This window comes from Neoarius graeffei, chromosome 19, assembly GCF_027579695.1.
Source record: "Neoarius graeffei isolate fNeoGra1 chromosome 19, fNeoGra1.pri, whole genome shotgun sequence".
Taxonomy (NCBI): domain Eukaryota; kingdom Metazoa; phylum Chordata; class Actinopteri; order Siluriformes; family Ariidae; genus Neoarius; species Neoarius graeffei.
In genome coordinates, this window is record NC_083587.1 from 1,501,592 (window position 1) to 1,529,376 (window position 27,785).

Sequence of the window (27,785 nt, forward strand, 5' to 3'; positions counted from 1 at the left end):
AAAGGGTCAGCATCTTCAAGTTCCACACTGTGGTCAGGAAAGCTCGCCAGCGGCTGTGCTTCCTGAGGAGGCTGAAGAAGTTCGGCATGAAGGCAAACATCATTTCAAACTACTACAGGTCCACAATCGACATATCACAAGACTCTGTTTATATCACAACATATCACAAGACTCTGTTTATATCACAAGACTCCGTTTACATATCACCAAAGCATTTACATATTTACTGTTTCCACATTTACCCACACATATCAAAACTCTGTTTACATGGTCAGTACTTCATTGGTCTTCAACAAAGTACAATTACTGGTAGCCGCACATGTCAATTTTTCTGATGTGCAATACAGGTGCTTGTGCTCCACCCCCTCCCCACACTACCCCCCTGAGACAATGCATGCATACATCTCAGTTATTTCTATTTTCACTTGAATTTAACTTCCGTTGTTTTTTTATCTTTAGGACTTTGAATCTTTTTTTTTAACTGATATTCTGTTAAACTCCTGTCAGGCTCCAGTGCTGAGAGACTTGTTTCTGGTTCTTATCTGGTCCACTGCATTTCATTGCAAGTTGGCCATGTGTTAACATAAAATGAGCAATGAAATTGAACTGAACTGAACTGAACTAAAAAGCTGACTGTTCTCATAACACCAGGCCAAAAGTGGGCTGGGATGGCCCAATCCATGTCTAGCCACTGAGTTTGTGGCAACACGATCAGACACTCTGCCCTTAGGAGGTGGCGTTCTGTGATGGTATAGTAGTTAGTACTCTGTGGTATGACTGCATCAACCCTGGTTTGAAGCTGGGTCACAGCATTGTTTTTTCCATCTCACTATTGAACAGTGACTAAATGGAAATTCGTACATAGTTTGGATCTCACTTATCATGGCTCTGCTTGGGTCAGTGGTGCAATGGATAACAGGGCTGACTACAAATTAGAAGATTCTCTGTTTGATGCTTGGCTGACCACAAAATGCTTCAACCAGCAGCTGATTTTCTGGTAGGGGAGCACAGATAACTCAGAGTCTGGTGAGCCATAATCAGAGAAGCGATTACATTCTGTTCTGGCATCTCCATAACCCTGGTCGGAATCTGGGTTATATCATTGAATTTTCAGTTCCACTGAGTCACTCTTCATCTCTGAGTTTGTCCATGGATTGCAACTGTTAGCATGGCTTGTGAGGGATAGCAAAATGAGAAAGGATCACTGCTTTAAACCTTATGTCGGCTTGGGGCACGATGGTTGGTGCGTGTGACCTCGGATCAGATGCTTCTTGCATTGCTGCTTGGTTCTCTCTTACCCCATACAGCACTTTGTACAAGACTTGTTCACACTCACAAAGCTCGAAGCTTCTGACCATGGGCTGTGACCAGCAACCCTTTGAGAGAGGGAAAATTTTCTGACAGATAACATCTCCACTCAGTTCTGCATCACTCTTACAGTGGTGCTTGGAACTTTGTGAACCCTTTAGAATTTTCTATATTTCTGCATAAATATGACCTAAAACATCATCAGATTTTCACACAAGTCCTAAAAGTAGATAAAGAGAACCAAGTTAAACAAATGAGACAAAAATATTATACTTGGTCATTTATTTATTGAGGAAAATGATCCAATATTAGATATCTGTCAGTGGCAAAAGTATGTCAACCTTTGCTTTCAGTATCTGGTGTGACTCCCTTGTGCAGGAATAACTGCATCTAAACATTTCCGGTAACTGTTGATCAGTCCTGCACACCGGCTTGGAGGAATTTTAGCCTGTTCCTCCATACAGAACAGCTTCAACTCTGGGAAGTTGGTGGGTTTCCTCATATGCACTGCTCGCTTCAGGTCCTTCCACAACATTTCCATTGGATTAAGGTCAGGACTTTGACTTGGCCATTCCAAAACATTAACTTTATTCTTTAACCATTCTTTGGTAGAACGACTTGTCTGCTTAGGTTCATTGTCGTGCTGCATGACCCACCTTCTCTTGAGATTCAGTCCATGGACAGATGTCCTGACATTTTCCTTTAGAAATCGCTGGCATAATTCAGAATTAATTATTCCCTTAATGATGGCAAGCTGTGCTGTCCCAGATGCAGCAAAACAGGCCCAAACCATGATACTACTGTAGGTATCATGCCGCCATCTTGTGTCAGAACTACAATTCCCAGTCCACTTCCGTGTGACCTACGTCACGCGTGGGCGGGATCATCTACGTCATCATACAAGGAAACATAAAACAATGGGACAACGCTTCCATCTTGGTCTCTCACGTCTGGCTTCCGATGAATCTGGATGTATAAAGAGGCGCACTCTCCACCCCAAAAAGACGTCTTCTTTCTTGCAAGATCCATCACTCAGCGCGATCTTCTTACCCTTGGCAAAGGTAAACTCTAGAGTCGCGCGATCTTTAAACTCAACCTGAGTTACAACCGGTTTACTTGCATTGGAAGTGACGTCACGACTGCAGCCCAGGCAGTTAAAAGTTGAGAAGCGATTGAATCCTTTTTAACTCAAAAGCGCTGTGCATCTCATTCTGATCAGAGACTTTTCCTCACGAATGCTGAGGTTCGGACCAAGAATCGTCTGCTTTCCACGGGAACCACCCAAGTGCTCCGCTGGACCAGAAAGTTTCTACGCCTCCATCACGAGCAGCTCACGTGCTCCCACGGCGAGGCCCGAGACTACACCGGCGAATAGTTCTTCATATCTTGCTAAAGGCAGGATTAAGTAAGATTTTGGCATTTGGGCATAATTAGGATAGTCTTAGGAATTTGCTTTTATTTGAAATGGTGTGAATTTAAACCCAGGTTTATTCATTACACTGTTAGACACGCAGCGTGTTGATTTATTTTGTTCTATGTTCTCTCAATTGTTTAATAGATAGGCTGCGCATGCTTCTCTCTTTTTTATTCTTACTAACATTATTTCATTATTATACATCTTGATGTCATTAAGATTTCAGTGGATTCAGTATGGTTATGAGCTAGTGGGTTAGCTACAGCTTCCCTTTTGTCTGCTTAGCAACACAAAGCTAATCAAGGCCTACCATGTGCTCAGCAGGCCATCAGGCCTGATAAACCACACCTCAGCTAGAAATCCACAAGTTAGCTTTTAGTTAGCTACGGCTAATACCCTTGTCTTTAGCAACACGTGCTCAGTAGGCCTCACCAGGCCTAACAAACACACTTTAGCTAGGCCATAGGGCCTTTAGCAAACACACACTAGCAACACAAGGCTAATCTAGGCCTCCACCACGTGTAGTTAGCTACACGAGGCTAAACACATGGTCAAGTCCTACACACACACACTGTTTTAGCTAGCCACAAGCTAGGCCATACACACACACCACACATGTATATACACCTCACTGCTTGTATATATTGATTATCCATTTTTTTTTAATCTTTGTATAATAAATTCATTTATTATCAAAGCTGTGTGTATTCATCTTGTTGGTGAACAATATCTGAAGTCCCCAATCTTCTCAAAGAATTCAAAAAGGGTGCGTATGTTATGTAATATGGTAAGTGATCGTAATAATTTGGAAATATACCATAATTTAGCTGTTTGGTAATTTATTATTAAGCACCAGGATTAATGGTATGATTCACTAAATGATTCCCTAAATGATTCATTGAATGATTCACCAAATGATTCACTAAACGATTCATTGAACGATTCACTAAATGATTCACTGAATGAGACTGATTCTATGGTATGATTCAATTCAAACGAGTCAAATTAAACGATTCAATGGGATTGATTCATTTTAATTATTGACCTTCAAAATTTAATGAGACTGATTTAACGAGATTGATCACTTAATTTCAATAATTAACTGATTGCACCCACAGTTAAATTGGTGCCCCGTGTGAGGAGATTGGTTTGTTGACTTCTGGAATATTGTTCAACAACAAATAAACTATCAGTTTAATTCAGCAACTGCTAAGGTATATCCCCAGGTGTGTTAAAATGGTTAACAGTCGTGTGATAACCATATCACCAATACTCATAACCTATTCAACTTAGGATAAGAGAGCATTTCCAAATAAACCTTATTAATTAATTACATAGTTAATTAATAATGATTAAATTAATAATTAACTTGATTAATTATCTAGTATCCAGCCTAAGTAAAATGGCATCCCCTCATGTCTCAAAAATGGAAGACAACGCTCAAGACGTGTCTCTCCTTGAGGTCATCGCAGACCTCATTCACTACTCTGCCTCTGAAAAGGCAAACATTAAGTACACGAGTGAGTGTGAATGCCAAAACAACTTAGATAACTCAAACAAATATATGAGAGATCCAAAAAGAACTTTTAGTGTCCAAGCGGCACTAGGTAAGCTATTCCTATCATACTTCCAAGATGCTGATTCAGAAATCAGACGCCTTCGCGGAGAGGTTGAAAGGCTGACCACCAGCAACGCCAAGCTGACAGCCGATAATAATGATTTACATAGGGAGTGTGAGCTCTTGAAGACCTCCCTTGATGATTGCACCAAACGGCTAGAGAAAGCCGAAATGGTTGCTAAGAGGGCTGCCCAGGAGCAGACCCCCCAAGAGCAGCGCGAGGGGCGTGAAAGACCCCCAACAATGCGCCAAAGCTCAGAGCGGGAAGAGGCGTCCGAACCGGACACCGTAAAGGATCTGGTCGAGAACCAGACATCCCGCCAAACTCCATCAACTCGCTACACGACTCCGTCGTCGTCTAGCCAGGATGGAGCCGCCCTGCGCTCATCCCGAGCCCAGGCCCGTAGCACACCTAGGTCAGTGCGCTTCAGTCTCCCTGATCCATCTTCAGATGAATCAGACTATGAATCTAGTGCGAAACGGGAACAACATCAGAGTAGCTTAGATCGTGAGTGCTCAGAAGAGCCAAGAAGGTCGCACAAGGACGTGCACCAAACCCTTCGCTTACGGCAAATTGACCTACTTGCCAAAGATGTCGAACAATTCGATCCCGACAATCAAAGAACTAATGTAAATAACTATTTACGAGAAATTGATCGATGCCTGATGGACCTGCCGAACGCCACAACATGTGAAAAACTTAGACTAATCTGGAAGACCTCCAGTAGTAGCGTTCGTGCCTTTTTAGAGACACTACCCCCAAACATTCGCGATAGTTATTCGAAACTTCGCAATTACATGAGGGAAGAATATGCGCCATACACGGACGAAACCTCCGCGATATTGTGTGCATTACAAGTCAAACATAAACGGTCTGAGGCGCCTCGTGAATATTACAGACGGCTACGTACTGCCTATTTCCAAGGTAGTAGCGCACCAGGGTTGGAAGAAGATAGAGGTTTCATATCTCTCTTCTTACATAACCTCCACCCAAGCGTGCGGACCCATGTCACACTGACGTGTCGACAAGGTCACTATTCGATGAGGGAAATTAGGCGACTAGCCCAAATGACCTGGGAGACCATCGTCAAAACCGCAAACGGAAACGATGATGACCCCAGAGTCCTTAGCCTCCAGGGTGAGGACAAGCCCCCGCTAACCTTAGGAGGTGAAGCACCGAAAGGGGGACCCACCTGGAAAAATTCCGGTCCAGCCCGATCCTTGCCGAGCCATCACAAGGGTGAGTGGAAAAATCGACAAGGTAAGGCCAGGAGGGACCGAGGGCGAGTCCACGGTGACGATGGCAATCGCCCATCACATGAAAAGGGTCATAGGGAACAAAACGGTTGGCAGCAAAACCGTCATCCCCGCTCTGACCAGAAACGGCAGAAGCGTTCCGACCGTAGCTCTAAACGCAAGGGTAGAGACGACCAACACAGTGACTCAGACCAACCTGGTGAGTTCCACTCAGAGCTGGACTCTTTAAAAGCCCAGTTGGCTGAGATTAAAGAACTGTTACAGGAGACGTCAGACCCCTCAACAGATAAAACACAAGAGCCCAAGAAAAATGACAAAAGACCAGTCACTGGCATGACTAGGCCAGGAACCACGGGTATATCTCGTAAAAGGGGGAAGGAGATCCCTCTGAAACAGCAGGCGAGGGTCAGGATGTAGGGCCCCCCCTGGTGGCGAAGGCAAACACACAAAACGCACCTCTCACGTGCGCTAAAGTCTTCACCACCATTTTTCAGACACACGGCTCTCACAAGGCGACCCAATCCCAACCAAGCCCTGCAACATAAACTTAGTCAACTTCACACAAAACAAAACCCCACAGTCGTTGGATCCCACAAAATATGCACAAACCCGTTGCGACGAGATCAGTGAGAACACCGATCAACCGAGCGCCACGCGAGATCAAATTTCTGATCAACTTCAGTTCATGTCTTTGCACACCGAGTCCGGTGTCGAAACACCTGACATCGCGACTCCCCCTAGTGGCAAAAATCTCCCTCTATCCATCGACTCAGACACAGACACCCATTTCACTGCTGGTGTAATGGCTGCGCTGTGGAACATGTTAGGCGTCGAGGCGAAATTCCATATCGCGTACCACCCTCAATTCTCTGGTCAGGCTGAACGAGCCATTCAAACCATTGTGAGCATGCTGTGAAAGTATATCACAAACCATGGTAAAATTTGGGACGTGAAACTTCCCTTGGTGCTAAGGGCCATTTGGTCCACCCCTCATTGCGCCACTGAAGTCACACCCATTGGGATGATGACTGGGCGAGAGTCGGTTCTTCCCCCGCATCTCCTATACAAACCAGAGGCCATGAGCGTCGCGATTGCATACACCGCACGTCAACATGTCGCCGACCTACAACGCCACCTACAGTCAACCTTTACAGGTGCCCAAAAGAATCTCGATTCGAGAGTAGAAGGACACAAAGCCTACTACGCCCGAATCTCAGAGAAGTTCCTACCACCCTGGTCGAGACCTTTTGATCGTGGGAAAACCGTTCCCCGTCGCGTATCACATTAGGACATCTAGGCCTAATCAAACGCTTTCATATCGATTTCCACGATAATCGAATCAAAACTTTTGAACAGTCCTCACTCCAAAAGGGGGTGGACGACAGCTAGGCCCATCATGTCCACCTAGCTTGTACGCATCACTCAACCATAAGCGTACACTAACATTCCCGGTCAGACTTCACCAACCCAATGAAGTAACCCTTCAGTATAACATGGTAGATAAAATACTAAAATCCGCTATTATTACTAGTGTGTATTCATCGCAAATACACCTGGCATATAGTCTTGGCAGTGCTATCCTCATTTTTGTGAATCCACAAGACTTAGAGATATGCACCCCCACTAAAGACATCCACTGGGTCTGCCCAGGCAACCCATACATAACACTACACACCTAGCTAGATAAGATGGTCTGTGTCCCTGACAGCTAGCCGCAGTAGCGCACGCTTTCTAGACAGACCACCCACTGCTATCACCTTCCCAGAAGATTAGGTTTGCCAACCCAAACACTAATACTTCTTTCCTTCCTTCATTTCTTCTCTTTTTCTTTTTTTTTATGCATAGGAAATTGAACACTACATGTTTCATGTTCAATGTTTAATTTTTTTTATGTGATTTTGATCTAGTTAGTTAGTGATTATATGCCCAAAATGCCCATAGTGATTATATTATGCCCAAAATGCCTCTGTCTCCAACTGTCTTACTGGAACTCACAAGTTTACACAGTCTTCGCAGGACACCATGAACTGCACAGGACAAGTCTACCTCAAGGACTATGGACACGGCGATGATACGATACGGTGCTCTCAGTGCTACGACTCCGTCATACCCCTGAGACCAAAAGGGGGACTGTAGGTATCATGCCGCCATCTTGTGTCAGAACTACAATTCCCAGTCCACTTCCGTGTGACCTACGTCACGCGTGGGCGGGATCATCTACGTCATCATACAAGGAAACATAAAACAATGGGACAACGCTTCCATCTTGGTCTCTCACGTCTGGCTTCCGATGAATCTGGATGTATAAAGAGGCGCGCTCTCCACCCCAAAAAGACGTCTTCTTTCTTGCAAGATCCATCACTCAGCGCGATCTTCTTACCCTTGGCAAAGGTAAACTCTAGAGTCGCGCGATCTTTAAACTCAACCTGAGTTACAACCGGTTTACTTGCATTGGAAGTGACGTCACGACTGCAGCCCAGGCAGTTAAAAGTTGAGAAGCGATTGAATCCTTTTTAACTCAAAAGCGCTGTGCATCTCATTCTGATCAGAGACTTTTCCTCACGAACGCTGAGGTTCGGACCAAGAATCCTCTGCTTTCCACGGGAACCACCCAAGTGCTCCGCTGGACCAGAAAGTTTCTACGCCTCCATCACGAGCAGCTCACGTGCTCCCACGGCGAGGCCCGAGACTACACCGGCGAATAGTTCTTCATATCTTGCTAAAGGCAGGATTAAGTAAGATTTTGGCATTTGGGCATAATTAGGATAGTCTTAGGAATTTGCTTTTATTTGAAATGGTGTGAATTTAAACCCAGGTTTATTCATTACACTGTTAGACACGCAGCGTGTTGATTTATTTTGTTCTATGTTCTCTCAATTGTTTAATAGATAGGCTGCGCATGCTTCTCTCTTTTTTATTCTTACTAACATTATTTCATTATTATACATCTTGATGTCATTAAGATTTCAGTGGATTCAGTATGGTTATGAGCTAGTGGGTTAGCTACAGCTTCCCTTTTGTCTGCTTAGCAACACAAAGCTAATCAAGGCCTACCATGTGCTCAGCAGGCCATCAGGCCTGATAAACCACACCTCAGCTAGAAATCCACAAGTTAGCTTTTAGTTAGCTACGGCTAATACCCTTGTCTTTAGCAACACGTGCTCAGTAGGCCTCACCAGGCCTAACAAACACACTTTAGCTAGGCCATAGGGCCTTTAGCAAACACACACTAGCAACACAAGGCTAATCTAGGCCTCCACCACGTGTAGTTAGCTACACGAGGCTAAACACATGGTCAAGTCCTACACACACACACACACACACTGTTTTAGCTAGCCACAAGCTAGGCCATACACACACACCACACATGTATATACACCTCACTGCTTGTATATATTGATTATCCATTTTTTTTAATCTTTGTATAATAAATTCATTTATTATCAAAGCTGTGTGTATTCATCTTGTTGGTGAACAATATCTGAAGTCCCCAATCTTCTCAAAGAATTCAAAAAGGGTGCGTATGTTATGTAATATGGTAAGTGATCGTAATAATTTGGAAATATACCATAATTTAGCTGTTTGGTAATTTATTATTAAGCACCAGGATTAATGGTATGATTCACTAAATGATTCCCTAAATGATTCATTGAATGATTCACCAAATGATTCACTAAACGATTCATTGAACGATTCACTAAATGATTCACTGAATGAGACTGATTCTATGGTATGATTCAATTCAAACGAGTCAAATTAAACGATTCAATGGGATTGATTCATTTTAATTATTGACCTTCAAAATTTAATGAGACTGATTTAACGAGATTGATCACTTAATTTCAATAATTAACTGATTGCACCCACACTACCTTCACCATGTTTCACAGATGGGATAAGGTCATTAGGCTGGAATGCAGTGTTTTCCTTTCTCCAAACATAACGCTTCTGATTTAAACCAAAAAGTTCTATTTTGGTCTCATCCATCCACAAAACATTTTTCCAATAGCCTTCTGGCTTGTCCATGTGATCTTTAGCAAACTGCAGATGAGCAGCAATGTTCTTTTTGGAGATCAGTGGCTTTCTCCTTGCAACCCTGCTATGCACACCATTGTTGTTCAGTGTTCTCCTGATGGTGGACTCATGAACATTAGCCAATGTGAGAGAGGCCTTCAGTTGCTTAGGAGTTACCCTGGGGTCCTTCGTGAACTCGCCAACTATTACACACCTTGCTCTTGGAATGATCTTTGTTGTTTGACCACTCCTGGGGAGAGTAACAATGGTCTTGAATTTCCTCCACTGGTACACAGTATGTCTGACTGTGGATTGATGGTTTCCAAACTATTTAGAGATGGTTTTGTAATCTTTTCCAGCCTGACTAAATAAAATAAAAAATAACAGCTACTTTTCTGGAAAATGACTGAGTTCTCACCAATGGTCTAAGCACTTCAAAGGTGGCCTTTACACATCAAGGCTGTCCCATATGGTCTCGTGGTCAGGATTCCTGGTTTTCACCCAGGTGGCCTGGGTTTGACTCCCAGTATGGGAATGTGTCTTTGTTGTGTCACTTGAGTTGCAAGTCACATGACCTTGAGTGAAATCTTCATTCTATAGGCTCTTGCTTTCATGAGTCCTTTTGGTGTCATGATGGGACAAGAAGTCTCATGACAGTGCAGAAGATTCCAGGATTCACTCTTGGCTTACTCAGCTTAGCTCTCTCTTACCCCATCTAAGATCCTGGGCCCAGCTTTTTCTTAACTCCAACAAAGGCTGTACTCTGAATCTGACCACAGCAGCCGGTGTTCAGCGTTACAGCTATTTTTTAACACCATGGGCTCAAACCTGTACAGAGGGAGAGGTTAAGGGTCCGGGTTTTCACTACACCAGGCCAAATGGGTGCCAGTGCATCCAGCTGTTCTTCCAACATCTGATGTAGGGGTGGCTACCATGCCCATAACCATAGTAACCCTTTCACAGTACAGTTTGAACACACCAATCTCTGTACTCGACGCCATGTTCTATCTCTGCCCATTCTTCTGAATCCCTGTAACGGTATTGGACAGAGACGATACCAGATACCAAATACAGTGACGTCACGACTGCTTTAAACCAGTGGCGGTACCAAAATTCTGTCTCTCTGGCAGTGGATTTCCTCTCTGGCGGTGGATTCCACACGTGAAAGAGAAGCTGTGCATTGGCGCTACAGAAGGACAGAGAACGAAGAACCGGCTATTGATACCGGACTTTAGCCAAAGTTCAATGTATTTGACCTTCACAGAGTTGTAATAATAATTGAACTGGTTAGTTACTGCAGCCCACACAGTGTTTCAAAGAGAAAAGGTGACCGGATTCCTTTTCCCTTTTTCAATGTCGATGAATTATAAACAAGATTCCTTCTAAATTATCAGACAGCCAATGGGACACCGAGGATCTTCAGCTGACGAGCTGTAAGGAACAAAACCGTCTTCATCCTGGATATGCATTCCACACTATCTTCGGAGATGGCACACTTCAATCGCTAACAAGAGCGATCACCCAAGTGAGGCTAGCATCTGGGCAAAACGTGTTAGTTTTTACTTGCAGTTAGTTAATAGTGTTCTTTATTTGAATTCATTTATGATTTAAATGTACACATTTTGATTCACATGAAAGTCGGTCTTAGACCATGTGTTGTTTGATTTACTTTATTTACGATCTGTATTTAGTTATTTTGTGCATGCATTCTCTCTCTCTCTTTTTAACTCCATCCATTGTACTTCACTCCTCAACATTAGGATTTGAGTATGTTAGGACTGGTACTGTTTTGGCCTCTAGTGGCTACTGTTATTTCCTTTGTTTGGTCATGTTTGTTTTGGCCTATAGAGGTCGCCACTGTGTTCTGTGTTTTGTGTTTGTCTTATTGCCTGTTTCCTGCCCTGCCCTGTCCTTAATTAGTTTGCGTATTTATACCCCTGAGTTCAGTCCTCTTGTCACGGAGTCTTTGTGCTGTTATGTTTAGCTCCAGTTACCTCTGTACCGTGTTCCTTGTCTTTGTCTTTTTGATTTTGCACTTTGCTTTTCTTTTTGGACTTTTTGGACTTAGTATTTACTGTTTTCTTGGATCTTCTGAGCGTTGGTATTTTTGCCTTTTCTTTTCTGGTTTTTTGGCTTTTGTTTTGACTTTGAACTTTTGGATATTTTTTATTTTTCCCTTCATCTTCTGAGCATTTTGGATTATTACTTTTTGGACTGTATATATTGTAAATAAACTTTTTGATACTTTTCTACTTCCGCTTCACGCCTCTACATTTGAGTCATCCCCCTGGTGGCCTTGTGGGGGTTTGCTGGATTATCACACCAGTGAACCAGGTTTGAATCCTAGCAAAACCCTAACAGAAAGATTCCGTCATGACCGACTCAGCAGAGGCTTCTTCAACTGTCTACCCGGCTAACCTTCAGGGAATTATGGTTGCTTTAACACGCTTCAGAGCTACCATGGACACTCATGGATGTACTCTTGCAAGCCAATGTGAGACCCTTACTCGCCACAAGGTACTGCTTCAGCAGATTGGAAAAATCCTGGCACAGCTGACTTCTCTACCCCCATCTCCTCCGCCTGATTCTGCTCCTGCTCCGCCATCCAGTGCCTCCGGCCACACTGCCTCCTTCACCTCGCGAACCCAGCCTTCCTGCACCACAGAGGTATGACGGCAAGCACAGTGAGTGTCGGGAGTTCCTTACCCAGTGCCAACTCACCTTTGAGCTTCAGCCTACCACCTACACTACGGATCGCCACAAGATTGCCTTTGTGATAACCTTGTTAGCTGGTAAGGGGTGGGCCTGGGCCACTGCTATCTGGCAGAGACAGGGACCCGAGTGCTCTGATTTCCAGCTGTTTACTGAGGAGATGCTTTGTGTCTTCGATCAAGCAGACATCAGTAAAGACGCAGCCAGAAACCTTATGTAATACACCTTCTTCTGGAAGGGGAAACACCAGGATGACAGACGTGAACACGGAGTTGGGTTCGCAGTAAGAACATCTCTCCTAACCATGATAGAAGCACCTTCTGGTGGTACTGAACGGCTACTGTGCCTTTGGCTAAACTCCACAAACGGTCCAGTAAACCTTGTGTCTGTCTATGCACCCATGCTTAAGTCCCCTACTGAGACAAAGGACAAGTTCTACAATGAGCTCGATAAGCTTATTAGTCAAATGTCTCCAACAGAGGACATCTACCTGCTTGGTGATTTCAACGCCAGAGTTGGCACTGAGCACGATGTCTGGCTGGCATGCATTGGCCACTTTGGAGTGGGAAAAATAAATGAAAATGGACAGAGACTTTTGGAACTATGTTGCGCCAGGAACTTATGTATAACAAATACTTATTTCCCAAACAAGCAAAAGCACAAAGTCTCCTGGATGCACCCCAGATCACATCGATGGCACCAGCTTGACCTCGTCATTACCAGAAGGAAAACCCTCCAAATGGTGCACAGCACACAGAGCTATCACAGCGCTGACTGTGACTCCAATCATTCTCTTGTTATCAGCAAAATAGCGCTACAAGGAAGAAAACTGCTGCATCATGCGAGGCCTAGGAGTCTCCCAAGGATAAACATTGCTCGTACTAAAGATATTGACAGCAAAAACAAATTCCATTCCCTTATCAACGGCCTGAGACAGGCCAGGGATGTTGTGTCAGCAGAAACATGGTGGCAGCACTTCAGCGCTGCCTTATACAAGTCTGCTATTGCTGCATTTGGGAGGAAGGAAAAGAGAAATGTTGACTGGTATGAAGCCAACCTTATGGTTATGGAGCCAGCAACCCGGGCCAAAAAATAAGCATTAGTTAAATGGAAGAGGGACCCCACTTTGCAGAACTTACTCTTGCTAAAGAACGCTAAGGCTCGTAGTCAAAAACTAGCAAGGAAATGCGCAAATGGCTATTGGCTACAGTGTTGCTCCTCCATAGAACATGCATCCTTGACTGGCAATGTTAGGGCCATGTACGACGGCATTAAGCAGGCCACTGGTCTGACCATAAAGAAAACAGCCCCCTTCAAAGCAAAAACTGGTGACACCATCACTGACCGACAGGGACAGATGGATTGGTGGGTTGAACATTACTCGGAGCTGTACTACATGGAGAATACAGTAGCCGAGGAGGCCATAAACAGCATTCCATCAATGACAGTCCTCGAAGAACTAGATACAGAGCCTACTATGGCGGAGTTAGAGAAGGCAATTGATGCCCTCTCTAGTGGAAAAGTACCAGGGAACGATGCATCCCACCAAAGGTAGTTAAGGAAGGAAAACCAGCGCTTCTCCCACACCTTTATGAACTTCTTTGCTTATGCTGGAATGAAGGTGACGTGCCACAGAGCATGCGGGATGCCAATATTGTGACTTTGTATAAAAACAAAGGGGATAGAACCGATTGCAACAACTATCATGGGATTTCGCTTCTCAACATAGTTGGGAAGGTCTTCGCTCATGTGGTTCTTGTCAGACTCCAGGTACTAGCTGACCGTGTGTACCCAGAAGCAGAGTGTGGGTTCAGAGCAGGGCGCTCCATAATCGACATGGTATTCTCAGTGAGACAGTTACAGGAAAAGTGTCGGAAGCAGCGGAAACCCCTCTAGCTTGCTTTTGTCGACCTCACAAAGGCTTTTGATCTCGTAAGTCATAGTGGACAGTTCAGGCTACTTGAGAAGATAGATTGCCCACCAAAGTGGCTCAGCATAATCAAGTCCTTCCACAGCAACATGAAAAGCACTGCCAGCTTTGAGGGTAGTACCTCCAAGCCTTTCCCGATTCTCAGTGGAGTTAAACAGGGCTGTGTACTTGCCCCAACGCTGTTCAGGATCTTTTTCTCACTGCTCTTGATATATGCCTTCCAGTCCTCCAACGATGGGGTCTACATCCACACCCGCCATGATGGCAAACTTTACAACCTGGTCCGCTTACGCGCCAAAACAAAGGTAACACGCGTGCTCCTTAAGGAGCTACTATTTGCCGATGATGCAGCCCTTGTGAGTCATACACCTGAGGGACTCCAACGCCTGATGGACAGGTTCTCAAATGCCTGTAAAGAGTTTGCCTTAACAATCAGCATAAAGAAGACTGAGATGATGGCCCAAGATGCTCCAAGCCCTCTGGTAATATCGATCAATGGCTCTTTGCTTGCTGTGACTGATCGATTCACATACCTGGGATCCACTGTCACAACAACTTGTCTCTGGATGTTGAAATAAACACAAGAATTGGCAAAGCAGCCTCCGTTATGAGCAAACTCAACAAAAGAGTTTGGGGAAACAAAAACCTGACAATAAACACCAAGCTAAAGGTGTACCAGGCCTGTGTGCTAAGTACTCTCCTCTATGGCAGTGAAACATGGATGACATATGCTAAACAAGAGGCAAAGCTCAATGCCTTTCACATGCGGTGTCTTCGCAGGATCCTAGGAATTAAATGGCAGGACAAGGTAACAAAAACTGATGTTCTCGAGAGGTCCAGTTCCAGGACCTTATTTGCAATGATCAGTGAATGCTGCCTGAAATGGCTTGGACATGTTCGCTGTATGGGGAAAGGATGTATTCTGAAAGATATCCTATATGGCCAGCTTGAATGCGGTTCATGTCCAACTGGTCACCCGCACCTGAGGTACAGAGATGTGTGCAAGAGAGATCTTAAGTCAGCTAACATCGACGTAAACTCATGGGAGGAAACAACAATTGACCGGTCAGCATGGAGACACATTGTCAAAGCAGGGGTGAAGGAAGCTGAAGCTACCATATCCCAACTGAGAGACCAATGGCAACAGAAGGCACCTTTTGCCAACACCACCACATTCAGTTGTGCAGGATGTGGCAGAGACTGCCACTCTAGAATTGGCTTGTTCAGCCACCAAAGAAGATGCCGACCGAAACCCATCGTCTCTTTAAGACGGATGGAGGACAATGATATATATATATATATATATATATATATATATATATATATATATATATATATATATATATATCAAGCTATGTTAGTTCAGAGTACCACAGGGTCATTTTCTCACACACCAATCTGCATATTCCTAAAGGAACATACTGTCTTGTACAGTGTCTTGCAAAAATATTCATACCCCTTGAACTTTTTCACATTTTTCCACCTTACAACCACGAACTTAAAAGTTTTTTATTGAGATTTTATGTGAGAGACCAACACAGAGTAGCACATAATTGTGAAGTGAAACAAAAATGATAAATGGTCTTCAAAATTTTAAACAAATAAAAATCTTAAAAATGTGATGTGCATTAGTATTCAGCCCCCCGTGTCAATACTTTGTAGAGCCACCTTTTGCTGCAATTACAGCTACAAGTCTTTTGTGGTATGTCTCTACCAGCTTTGCACATCTAGACACTGAAATTTTTGCCCATTCTTCTTTGCAAAATAGCTCAAGCTCAGCCAGATTGGATGGAGAGCATCTGTGAACAGCAATTTTCAAGTCTTGCCACAGATGCTCAATGGGATTTAGGTCTGGACTTTGACTGGGCCATTCTAACACATGAATATTCTTTGATCTAAACCATTCTATTGTAACTCTGGCTGTATGTTTAGGGTCATTGTCTTGCTGGAAGGTGAATCTCCTTCCTAGTCTCAAGTCTTTTGCAGCCTCCAACAGGTTTTCTTCCAGGATTGCCCTGTATTTAGCTCCATCCATCTTCCCATCAACTCTGACCAGCTTCCCAGTCCCTGCTGAAGAAAAGCAGCCCTATAGCATGATGCTGCCACCACCATGTTTCACAGTGGTGACGGTGGGTGCAGGGTGATGAGCAGTGTTAGTTTTCCAGCACACACACCGCTTTGCATTTAGGCCAAAAAGTTCAACTTTGGTCTCATATGACCAAAGCACCTTCTTCCACATGTTTGCTGTGTCCTCTACATGGCTTCTTATGCCTGTCTTTGAACAATGGCTTTCTTCTTGCCACTCTTCCAAAAAGGCCAGATTAGTGGAGTGTATGACTGTTACGTATTATGCCTCCTGTGTTTGTATGTGTGCATGTTTCTCCTTTCTTGTGTGTGTCTTTCTCTCTCCTCAGGTGTAGCAGTTTGTGTTGGCTCCTCCTCCTTTCACCTGTTTCCACTTGAGGAAGGCCTATATAAACCTGTGCTTCTACCTGTTAGAGAGGAGAGAGGGTTTTGGGGTTTTTTGCACGCTCGCCTTGCCATTTCGCGTCCGTCTGCTTGGTTGGAGGGTTGGCTCCTGGGGCTGCCACCCTCCTTGTTGGACTTTGCATTCTGTTTTTTCTATTACCTTTTGTTAAGCAGTCTTGTAAATAAATTTCACCTTTTTTACCTTATGTTGTCTTGCGTTTTGGGTTTATGTCACCACCTTTTTTTTTTTTATTGTTCATGCCTCCCTAGAGCATGTAACAATTGGGGGCTCGTCCGGGATCCAATTTATCAATTGGAGATTCGTTTTATACACCCAATTTATCAATTGCGCGTTTGTCCGTTTTTGTTTTTTTGTGTGTGTGGAGGAACCAACTGCCCGTATTTTGGGAACTCTGGTAAGGTAGTGTGCTCCAGCTGGGTTTTGAAATCCTTACATCAGAGTACTATTTTTATTTTCTTTGTTTTCTGTTTTGGAGGTTATTCCGGGGGGAGGTACGCTGCAAGGAGTTGGATCAAGTTGATTCAGCTTCTATGCGTTAAGCGTTTAAAGTCGCCTTCAGTTGGTATGCCTCTGAAGACTAGATGAGGTTAGTTAGTATTTTCTTGGGTAGGCAGGTAGGACTAGAGTTTCCGTAGTCGTGCCTTGGCTGTTTAAGGTTGGTTGGGTAAATTCACACTAGTGGTTTTGATTTCGTTTTATTTGTTTCATTTTGTGTATTTGTTTTTTCAGTTGGTGGTGACGGCCCTGTTAGTATTATTATTTTTGTAGATTTAGTTTCGGAATATTGCAAAGAGTTTGTTGTGTCGTAATTTCGTGGTTCTTTGTTCTGATTTGAAACCATGTCTTCATTAGAAGAATTTCATGACAATCCTTCAAGGGATGTTTTATTAAAATGTACGAAAGATCAAAAGATTAAAAGACGCGATTCTGTGAATGTGAATTGGGTGAATGGGAAGTGAATGGGTTTGTTTACCTCTGGAGCTGAAATGTGATCCGAAGTTGCGGTTTTTCTTTTAAAAGTACGATTCAGTGATACGTAGTTAGCATTGTTTTTCGAGAAATTACAGGTCGATGGGGAACACAGAAAGTGCTGTAGTGCAGAAACGGTTGATCCGTTTATTTTAAAGGGATTGGTCTCTCTCACTGGTCGGGAGGGAGATCAGATCCCAATTAGAGTTTTGCGAGATACTGGTGCCGCCCAGTCCTTTATTTGTGACTCTGTGCTTCCTTTTTCTGACCTCACGTATTGTGGCTCCGATGTCTTGGTTCAGGGAATTGAGCTGGGAATTACGTCTGTTCCATTGCATAATGTGCATATTGTTCATGATTTAGTGTCGGGTCCTGTCAAAGTGGGCATTTGCTCTAAACTTCCTGTGAAGGATTTTGATTTTACAACCCCGATTCCAAAAAAGTTGGGACAAAGTACAAATTGTAAATAAAAATGGAATGCAATAATTTACAAATCTCAAAAACTGATATTGTATTCACAATAGAACATAGACAACATATCAAATGTCAAAAGTGAGACATTTTGAAATTTCATGCCAAATATTGGCTCATTTGAAATTTCATGACAGCAACACATCTCAAAAAAGTTGGGACAGGGGCGATAAAAGGCTGGAAAAGTTAAAGGTACAAAAAAGGAACAGCTGGAGGACCAAATTGCAACTCATTAGGTCAATTGGCAATAGGTCATTAACATGACTGGGTATAAAAAGAGCATCTTGGAGTGGCAGCGGCTCTCAGAAGTAAAGATGGGAAGAGGATCACCAATCCCCCTAATTCTGCGCCGACAAATAGTGGAGCAATATCAGAAAGGAGTTCGACAGTGTAAAATTGCAGAGTTTGAACATATCATCATCTACAGTGCATAATATCATCAAAAGATTCAGAGAATCTGGAAGAATCTCTGTGCGTAAGGGTCAAGGCTGGAAAACCATACTGGGTGCCCGTGATCTTCGGGCCCTTAGACGGCACTGCATCACATACAGGCATGCTTCTGTATTGGAAAATCACAAAATGGGCTCAGGAATATTTCCAGAGAACATTATCTGTGAACACAATTCACCGTGCCATCTGCCGTTGCCAGCTAAAACTCTATAGTTCAAAGAAGAAGTCGTATCTAAACATGATCCAGAAGCGCAGACGTCTTCTCTGGGCCAAGGCTCATTTAAAATGGACTGTGGCAAAGTGGAAAACTGTTCTGTGGTCAGACGAATCAAAATTTGAAGTTCTTTTTGGAAATCAGGGACGCCGTGTCATTCGGACTAAAGAGGAGAAGGACGACCCAAGTTGTTATCAGCGCTCAGTTCAGAAGCCTGCATCTCTGATGGTATGGGGTTGCATTAGTGCGTGTGGCATGGGCAGCTTACACATCTGGAAAGACACCATCAATGCTGAAAGGTATATCCAGGTTCTAGAGCAACATATGCTCCCATCCAGACGACGTCTCTTTCAGGGAAGACCTTGCATTTTCCAACATGACAATGCCAAACCACATACTGCATCAATTACAGCATCATGGCTGCGTAGAAGAAGGGTCCGGGTACTGAACTGGCCAGCCTGCAGTCCAGATCTTTCACCCATAGAAAACATTTGGTACATCATAAAACGGAAGATGCGACAAAAAAGACCTAAGACAGTTGAGCAACTAGAATCCTACATTGGACAAGAATGGGTTAACATTCCTATCCCTAAACTTGAGTAACTTGTCTCCTCAGTCCCCAGATGTTTACAGACTGTTGTAAAGAGAAAAGGGGATGTCTCACAGTGGTAAACATGGCCTTGTCCCAACTTTTTTGAGATGTGTTGTTGTCATGAAATTTAAAATCACCTAATTTTTCTCTTTAAATGATACGTTTTCTCAGTTTAAACATTTGATATGTCATCTATGTTCTATTCTGAATAAAATATGGAATTTTGAAACTTCCACATCATTGCATTCCGTTTTTATTTACAATTTGTACTTTGTCCCAACTTTTTTGGAATCGGGGTTGTATTTTGGGGAATGATTTAGCAGGTGGGAAAGTGCTACTTCCTGAGGTGACCGCTAGTCCATCGATTCTGTCTGATTGTGATTCTGATCAAAGCCTTGCTCAGGTGTTTCCAGCTTGTGTCGTTACTCGAGCTCAAGCTCGGAAATATGGTGAGGCTGTTGATCTGTCTGATACGTTCATGTCGGATGGTTTACTTGAGTCTTCTTCCAGCAGCCAATCAGTTACTGTTGTGTCTGAGCCGCTCCCAACTCCTGTGGAGGGTGACTTGTCGCTCTCTGTGGATAAGGAGTTAATTAAGCTGGAGCAGGCGAAAGACCCTAATTTGGCCAAGTGCCGGGATGCTGCTGTTAGCAAGAATGATTTGGATAGCATGTCTGTTGGTTTTTATTGGGAAGATGGTCTGCTAAAACGAAAGTGGATTCCATCACATCTTGCAGACGGAGACTTTGATTCTGTTAGTTGTTCCTGCAAAATATCGGTTAAATGTGTTGACACTCGGACATGATCACGACTTTGCAGGCCATTTAGGTATAACAAAGACGTATAATCGTGTTTTGCGTTACTTCTTTTGGCCTGGTATGAAGGCTGATGTTGTTAAACATTGTCGCTCATGTTATAAGTGTCAGGTTGTTGGAAAGCCTAATCAGTGCATTTCCCCAGCGCCACTTTGTCCAATTCCAGTTATTGGCGAACCTTTTGAACGGGTAATTTTAGATTGTGTTGGGCCCTTGCCCAAGACCAAGTCTGGGAACCGGTTTTTGTTAACCATAATGTGTGCTGCCACTCGGTATCCCGAGGCTTTCCCCTTGCGTTCGTTGAAGGCCAAGCCTATTGTAAAGGCCCTTCTGCGATTTTTCTCTACGTTTGGTCTCCCAAAAGTAATTCAGACTGACCAAGGTTCTAATTTCCTCTCTCGTTTATTCAAACAGGTGCTGTATGAGCTGTTTATCAAGCACGCAGTATCTAGTGCGTATCATCCAGAGTCCCAGGGCGCGCTAGAAAGATTCCATCAAACTCTAAAGTCAATGCTGCGTACTTATTGCTTCGAATCTGAGAAAGAATGGGATGAGGGAGTTCCTTTGCTTTTGCTCGCTGTTCGTGAAACGACACAAGAATCTCTTGGTTTCAGTCCAGCAGACCTTGTGTTTGGTCATACAGTTCGCGGTCCTCTGAAACTGCTTAAAGAAAATTGGGAGTCAGAAGAGTCTAATAAGAAGTGTAACATTCTTGACTACGTGAGTTCATTTCGAGAACGACTGCACAGAGCTTGCAAGTGCGCTCAGGAGGCTTTGTCCTCGGCGCAGAGAAAAATGAAAAAACGCTTTGACCACAAGGCTGTGCAGCGCTCTTTTGTAAAAGGGGATAAAGTGTTGGTTTTACTGTCCGTGCTTAGTTCGTCACTGTCCGCCAAATTCTTTGGCCCTTATGAGATTGACAGAAAACTCAGTGAAACTGATTATGTGGTAAAAACGCCTGACAGAGGGCGGAAAATGCGTGTGTGTCACATCAATATGTTGAAACCCTATGTGACACGAGAAGGTGAGAGCAGTGATTCTCCGGTAACTGTCGCAACAGTGTCAGCAGTAGCGCCTCTGCCTGAAGAGGATGGCCTCAATTTCGGCGATGTGCCAGTGTTTTGCGCTCGCTTTAAAAATTCTGAGATTTTGAAAGACTTGCCTTCATTTTTGTCTTATTTGCCCGTGTCTTATGCAACTGACATGCAACATCTTATTTTACAGTTTCCTGAGTTGTTCTCTGATGTGCCGTCTTTAACAAATGTGCTGAGCCATGACATCGATACGCAAGGCTATGCGCCGATTAAGCAACATCTGTATTGGGTAAATCCATCTAAACGTGCAATCATGAAGTCCGAAGTGGCCTATTTAGTTGAACATGGTTTAGCTCAGCCAAGTTTTAGTGCATGGAGTTCGCCCTGTCTTTTAGTCCCAAAGCCGGACGGTACATATCGTTTTTGCACGGACTATAGGAAGGTTAATGCCGTCACCAAGTCCGATTCATTTCCATTACCACGCATGGAAGACTGTGTTGATAGGGTGGGTTCGGCTTCGTTTGTTACCAAATTAGACCTTTTGAAGGGGTACTGGCAAGTACCGCTGACACCCAGAGCTGCTGAAATTTCTGCTTTTGTTACATCAGACAGTTTCCTGCAGTATTCTGTAATGGCGTTTGGTTTAAAGAATGCGCCCTCTACCTTCCAGCGTTTGATGAATAAAGTGCTTGCTGGAGTTTCTAATTGTGAAGCATATTTGGATGACGTCATCATTTATTCATCGTCATGGGCTGAACATTTGGAAGATGTTCGTATCGTCTTTGCGCGGTTGAGGGATGTGTTTCTAACTTTGAATCTTGCCAAGTGCGAGTTTGGGAAGGCTACTGTCACCTACTTGGGGAAACAAGTTGGCCAGGGTCAAGTTCGCCCTTTAGAGGCCAAGGTGTTGGCTATTGTACAGTTTCCCATACCAACCACGAGGAGGGAGCTGTGCAGGTTCTTGGGCATGGCAGGCTACTACTGTGGTTTCTGCCGAAATTTTTCTGATGTCGTTCTTCCTTTGACAAATTTGTTAAAACATGGTTGTGACTTTGAGTGGTCTCAGGATTGTGAGTTGGCATTTAAAAATGCAAAGGCTTTGTTGTGTAGTGCGCCAGTATTGGCTGCTCCCAATTTCCAGCTGCCTTTCAAACTGGAGGTTGATGCCGGTGCCACAGGTGCTGGAGCTGTTCTTTTACAGGAAGATTCGAATGGAATTGATCACCCCATTTCGTATTTTTCAAAGAAGTTTTCTAAACATCAACTTCATTATAGCACAATCGAAAAAGAAGCTCTAGCTCTGTTGCTTGTTTTACAACATTTTGAGGTGTATGTTGGGTCAACCACAGTTCCTTTGATTGTTTTTACTGACCATAATCCTCTTGTTTTTCTATCCAGGATGCGGAACACAAACCAGAGGCTGATGCGTTGGTCTCTGTATTTACAAGGTTTCAACCTGGATATCCAGTATAAGAAAGGCAAGGATAATGTTTTGGCAGATGCTTTGTCCCGCATTTAGTGTGGATTTGTAGTGTCAGTGTTTATTCTAGTACCATATAATGTATATGTATATGGCAGTCTTTTGTTCAACCAATAGTAGGTTGAACTTTTGGTGGTGGGGGTGTTACGTATTACGCCTCCTGTGTTTCTGTGTTTGTATGTGTGCATGTTTCTCCTTTCTTGTGTGTGTCTTTCTCTCTCCTCAGGTGTAGCAGTTTGTGTTGGCTCCTCCTCCTTTCACCTGTTTCCACTTGAGGAAGGCCTATATAAACCTGTGCTTCTACCTGTTAGAGAGGAGAGAGGGTTTTGGGGTTTTTTGCATGCTCGCCTTGCCATTTCGCGTCTGTCTACTCGGTTGGAGGGTTGGCTCCTGGGGCTGCCACCCTCTGTGTTGGACTTTGCATTCTGTTTTTTCTATTACCTTTTGTTAAGCAGTCTTGTAAATAAATTTCACCTTTTTTACCTTATGTTGTCTTGCATTTTGGGTTTATGTCACCACCCTTTTTTTTTGATTGTTCATGCCTCCCTAGAGCATGTAACAATGACTTATATTTGTCCTGTGCACAGATTCTCCCACATGAGCTGTGGATTTCTGCAGCTCCTCCAGAGTGATCATGGGCCTCTTGGCTGCTTCTCTGACCCTTGCTCGCTTTGTCAGTTTAGGTGGACGGTCATGTCTTGGTAGGTTTGCAGTTGTGCCATACTTTTTTCATTTTTGAATGATGGATTGAACAGTGCTTCTTGAGATGTTCAGAGCTTGGGATTTTTTTTTTATAACCGAACCCTGCTTTAAACTTCTCCAGAATTTTATCCCTGACCTGTCTAGTGAGTTCTTTGGTCTTCATGATGCTGTTTGTTCTTCAGTGTTCTCTAACAAACCACTGAGGCCTTCACAGAACAAGTGTATTTATGCTGAGAGTAAATTACACACAGTAGGACTCTATTAACTAATTAGATGACATCTGAAGGCAATTGATTGCACTGGATTGTATTTAGAGGTATCAGAGTACAGGGGGCTGAATACTAATGCACACCACATTTTTCGGATTTTTATTTGTTTAAAATTTTGAAGACCATTTATCATTTTCGTTTCACTTCACAATTATGTGCTACTCTGTGTTGGTCTATCACATAAAATCTCAATAAAAAACTTTTAAGTTTGTGGTTGTAAGGTGGAAAAATGTGAAAAAGTTCAAGGGGTATGAATACTTTTGCAAGGCACTGTAAATGCTCAAATGTCAAACAAATGCTCAAAATGAGCAAAATGCTCAGCAAATCACATCGCAAATGAAAGACAGGACGCGTATGACCATTACCTTAACAGAATCTGAACGTGGTCATTGATGGAACTCTTGAATTGTTGGTGTTGCATTTATGTCAATTCATCGCTCAAAGCACTATATCAATACAATTAAACAAAAGTGAATTTTTGAAAGAGTTGTTCACTTGTTGCCCAATCTGTGTTTTCCTTGTCGAATAAGGAAACTGGTTCACCTTTAAGAAATTCGAACACTTTCATGAAGAAGCTAACCTGAATGCAAACAGAAATAAAATGAGATTCTTATGCAAACTCTTCCATACTGATTTACAACTTTCTATTTTTATTTTTTTTTTAATCCAAGTTCTTACCTGAAATAAAATGCTCGCTACAAACGTGGGTATTCACAAACTTTTCTGGATTTTTCAGGCTTAGATCTTCAAAATGCAAAAATGAACCATATTGAAGACAGACCAGGCCTTGCTTGCACAAAAGACTGTGTTTGTTTGTCACCCAGGTGAAATTATCATGTGATCCATCAGGTTGTGCACAAAGGGTCTATAGGAAATCACAATAAGACGTGTTTTGTTTGGATAATAATAAAGGAGAGGGAAAAAAATTTTGGTACAATGAAAGTAATGTCTTGCACAATTTGGTCAGATCATGAGAGTATTTGGCACAGGCCAGTATAGCTGTATATCCAATATAGCTGTAAACACTTACAGATTGAACACATTTAGTTTAATAGTGACCAACGATAATTTATCATTAAAGATTAGCCATGATTAACAATGAATAAACAATGGTTCGGCTAATGACTAATTAAGGACAACAAGGAGCCAATAAAAAAACAAGTTGTTGATTTGGTAAGTTTAACCCAGCATTGCACTCAATATAATAAAAATATTGGGATGAAATAAGAATCCAACCATTACGTAAATTAATGGCCTTGTTAAAGTAACCCAACCTGCCAGGTGAAATGCATAACTCTTTTCACTGAGTTAAAATGACCCAGCGTTGTTAAAATGCCACTTACTTATTTAAGTTACCAGCAGCAGCACAGAAAGGAATGCAATAACAAATATCAGACCTTAATTTATCAGCTCTCCCAAATGCAAAATTTAATACAGAATCTATAAAGTTCTAAATTCGCTGCATTTTCACCAACACTAAACTCATTCTTACACTCCAAGTTTCAGTTACAGGGAAATCTTATTCATTTCACCAGTTGGGCAAAATAAGCCAACATGCGAAACATCAAACGCATCTGTCAAAATAAAGCCAGCGGTCTAATGAACACACTCAGCACTGTCTACTCCAAGGCCTTTTCTCTTCTATAAACACAATGCTCACAATAAATGGTGTGTTAAAGCCTATCGTTTTTCAAATCTGTGTTACAGTAAATGTATATACATTTACATTCTGTTTTGACCAAAATACCATAGGTAAACCAAAACTGTACCTCTACACTTACAGCTGAGCATTGCAAAAGATGTTTAGTACTTGCTTTTCTCACCAAACCTAGGAGAAAGTAAATAGTGCTGATGTTCAGAATTATTGAGTTAATATGTACTAATGAAGGAGTAAGATCATGTATATGTTAAAGTGCATGAGTATTGCACATAGAGGATATTGTACTAGTATATTATTGTACTAGTGTTGATATAATAATATACAGCACAGAATATACAGAACCGGTCAAATGCCATGGGCTGTGTTGCACAGTAGTATAGCAGCAGTGAGTGAGTGGAGGTGTGCTGTTCAGACCTGTGGATTAGTTGGTGGAGGCAGTGAGTGCTGTGAGTTCAGTAGTGTGATAGCTATGGGGTAAAAACTATTCCTCAGCCGGGTTGTGCGGGTGTACAGAGTTCTGTAGCGCTTTCCAGGGGGTAAAGAGTCCGTGTCCAGGATGGGTTGGGTCCTTGATAATGTTTTTGGCTCTGCGAGTGCACCGGGAGTGATGGATTTCTTCCAGTGATGGAAGTGGAGTGCCTGTGATCCGCTGAGCTGTTTTAGGATGTGCTGCAGGGTCTTCTTATCTTCCAAGGTGCAGCCCGAGTGATGCAGTGTGTGATCAGTGACTCTATTGTGCACCTGGAGAAGCTCATCAGCAGCTGTTGAGGCAGCTTTGCTTTCCTCAGAGTCCTCTGGAAATGGAGCCTCTGAAGACCTTTTTTAGCCAGTGCCGAAGTGTTTGGGGTCCATGATGGGAGTCAAGAGCCATGCAGAACAACACGCTGCGCTGTCTAAAAGACCCATTATTATTTAATTTACTAATCAATCTTCAGCATTTCTCTGAGCAGGGACAAACTGTCAAAAAAGACACAATATAAAATCTCCTGCACCGAACATCAGTTGACACCACCAGCTAACAACTTGAAGGCAGGGTTCAAATTGCACTGAAAAGAACTCCAGTGCATTTCAGGTCGAATGCATTAATCCCTGACTGATTGCCAAAATGGAGCAAAGTCATGGCCGAAAGGGTCATTCCTTGTCTTGGGTTTTTTAATTTTTATTTTTTTGGAACTGTCCATGATCTATACAAGGTGGCGACCTTTGTCCTCATTAGTATAGTGGCCAGTATCTCTACCTGTCAGGCGGAAGACCAGGGCTTGATTCCCTAATGGGGAGGGTATATTAGCTGTGAGTGTAAGAAGGCAAAAGGGTTTTCTGCCTTCATGGATGGTTTCCAAGCAACTTGTGCTGCCCTCTATTATATTTTCTCTTCTCCAGACACACCTCATTCTATTCTTCTACGAATTACCAGCAGTTCTGGGGGAAGTGCATGCGTTTGATGAGGAAACAATATTAAATCTACTGCACCGAACATATTCTGGGACCACATTTGTGAATCAGGGATTTCCACAAATCTGACAGCATTCTCATTTTCAAAGTTCTGTAACGTAAATTAAATACATGACACCCTTGGTGAAATTAATTGGCAAACACTATAAAAGGGTCAGTTAACACCAACAGCTTACACCAAGAAGGCAGGCTTCAACTTGCACTGAAAAGAACCCCAGTTCATTTCAGGTCCAATGCATTAATCCCTGAGCGGTTGCGAAAATGGAGCAAAGACAAGGCTGAAAGTGTCATTCCTTGTCTTGGGGCTTTTTTAGTACTATTATTTTTATTCGTGGTGAATAAGAGAAGAGAAGATACAAAGAAGAAGACCATCTGTCTGTGATTTTGTCACAAATGATACCCTAAAAATGTCTACGACTAGATGGGCTAGTGTGTCCTCCCTTGCTGTCTCCTGTAGTCCACTATCATCTCCTTAGTTTTACTGACGTTGAGAGAGAGGTTGTTGTCCTGGCACCAGCTGGCTAATGCCTTCACTTCCTCTCTGCATGCTGTCTCATCGTTGTCCGTAAGGAGGCCCAAGATGGTTGTGCCATCAGCAAACTTGTTGATGATATTGGTGCTGTATTTAGCAGTACAGTCGTGGGAGAACAAGGAGTACATGAGGGGACTGAGCACACAGCCCAGTGGTGCACCTGTGTTCAGGATCAGTGAGGAGGAAGTGTGGCTACCGAATATCACCACCTGTCCGATTATCTGCCTGTCAGAAAGTCAAAGATCCATCTGCAAATGATCATCTGCTGATGAAATCATGAAATATTTCGACATGATTCCATTTTCTCTGCTCATACCAAGGCAGTTTGTAATTATTAAGTGCAACTTTGCACCTGTTTGCATCCTTCTTCAAAGGTAAAATTGATAAAATACGGCAGAATA

At 43.1% G+C, this 27,785-nt stretch overlaps 1 protein-coding gene and 1 non-coding gene across 2 annotated transcripts in view; both read left to right on the forward strand.

Moving 5' to 3' along the window:
* The window catches only part of LOC132867784 (histone H3-like), a 1,068,851-nt gene that overhangs the window by 832,310 nt on the left and 208,756 nt on the right, over positions 1–27,785 (forward strand). The window lies entirely within an intron of this gene.
* Positions 10,075–10,146, forward strand: trnae-uuc (transfer RNA glutamic acid (anticodon UUC)). The gene has a single exon. It is a non-coding gene; the product is annotated as a tRNA-Glu (tRNA).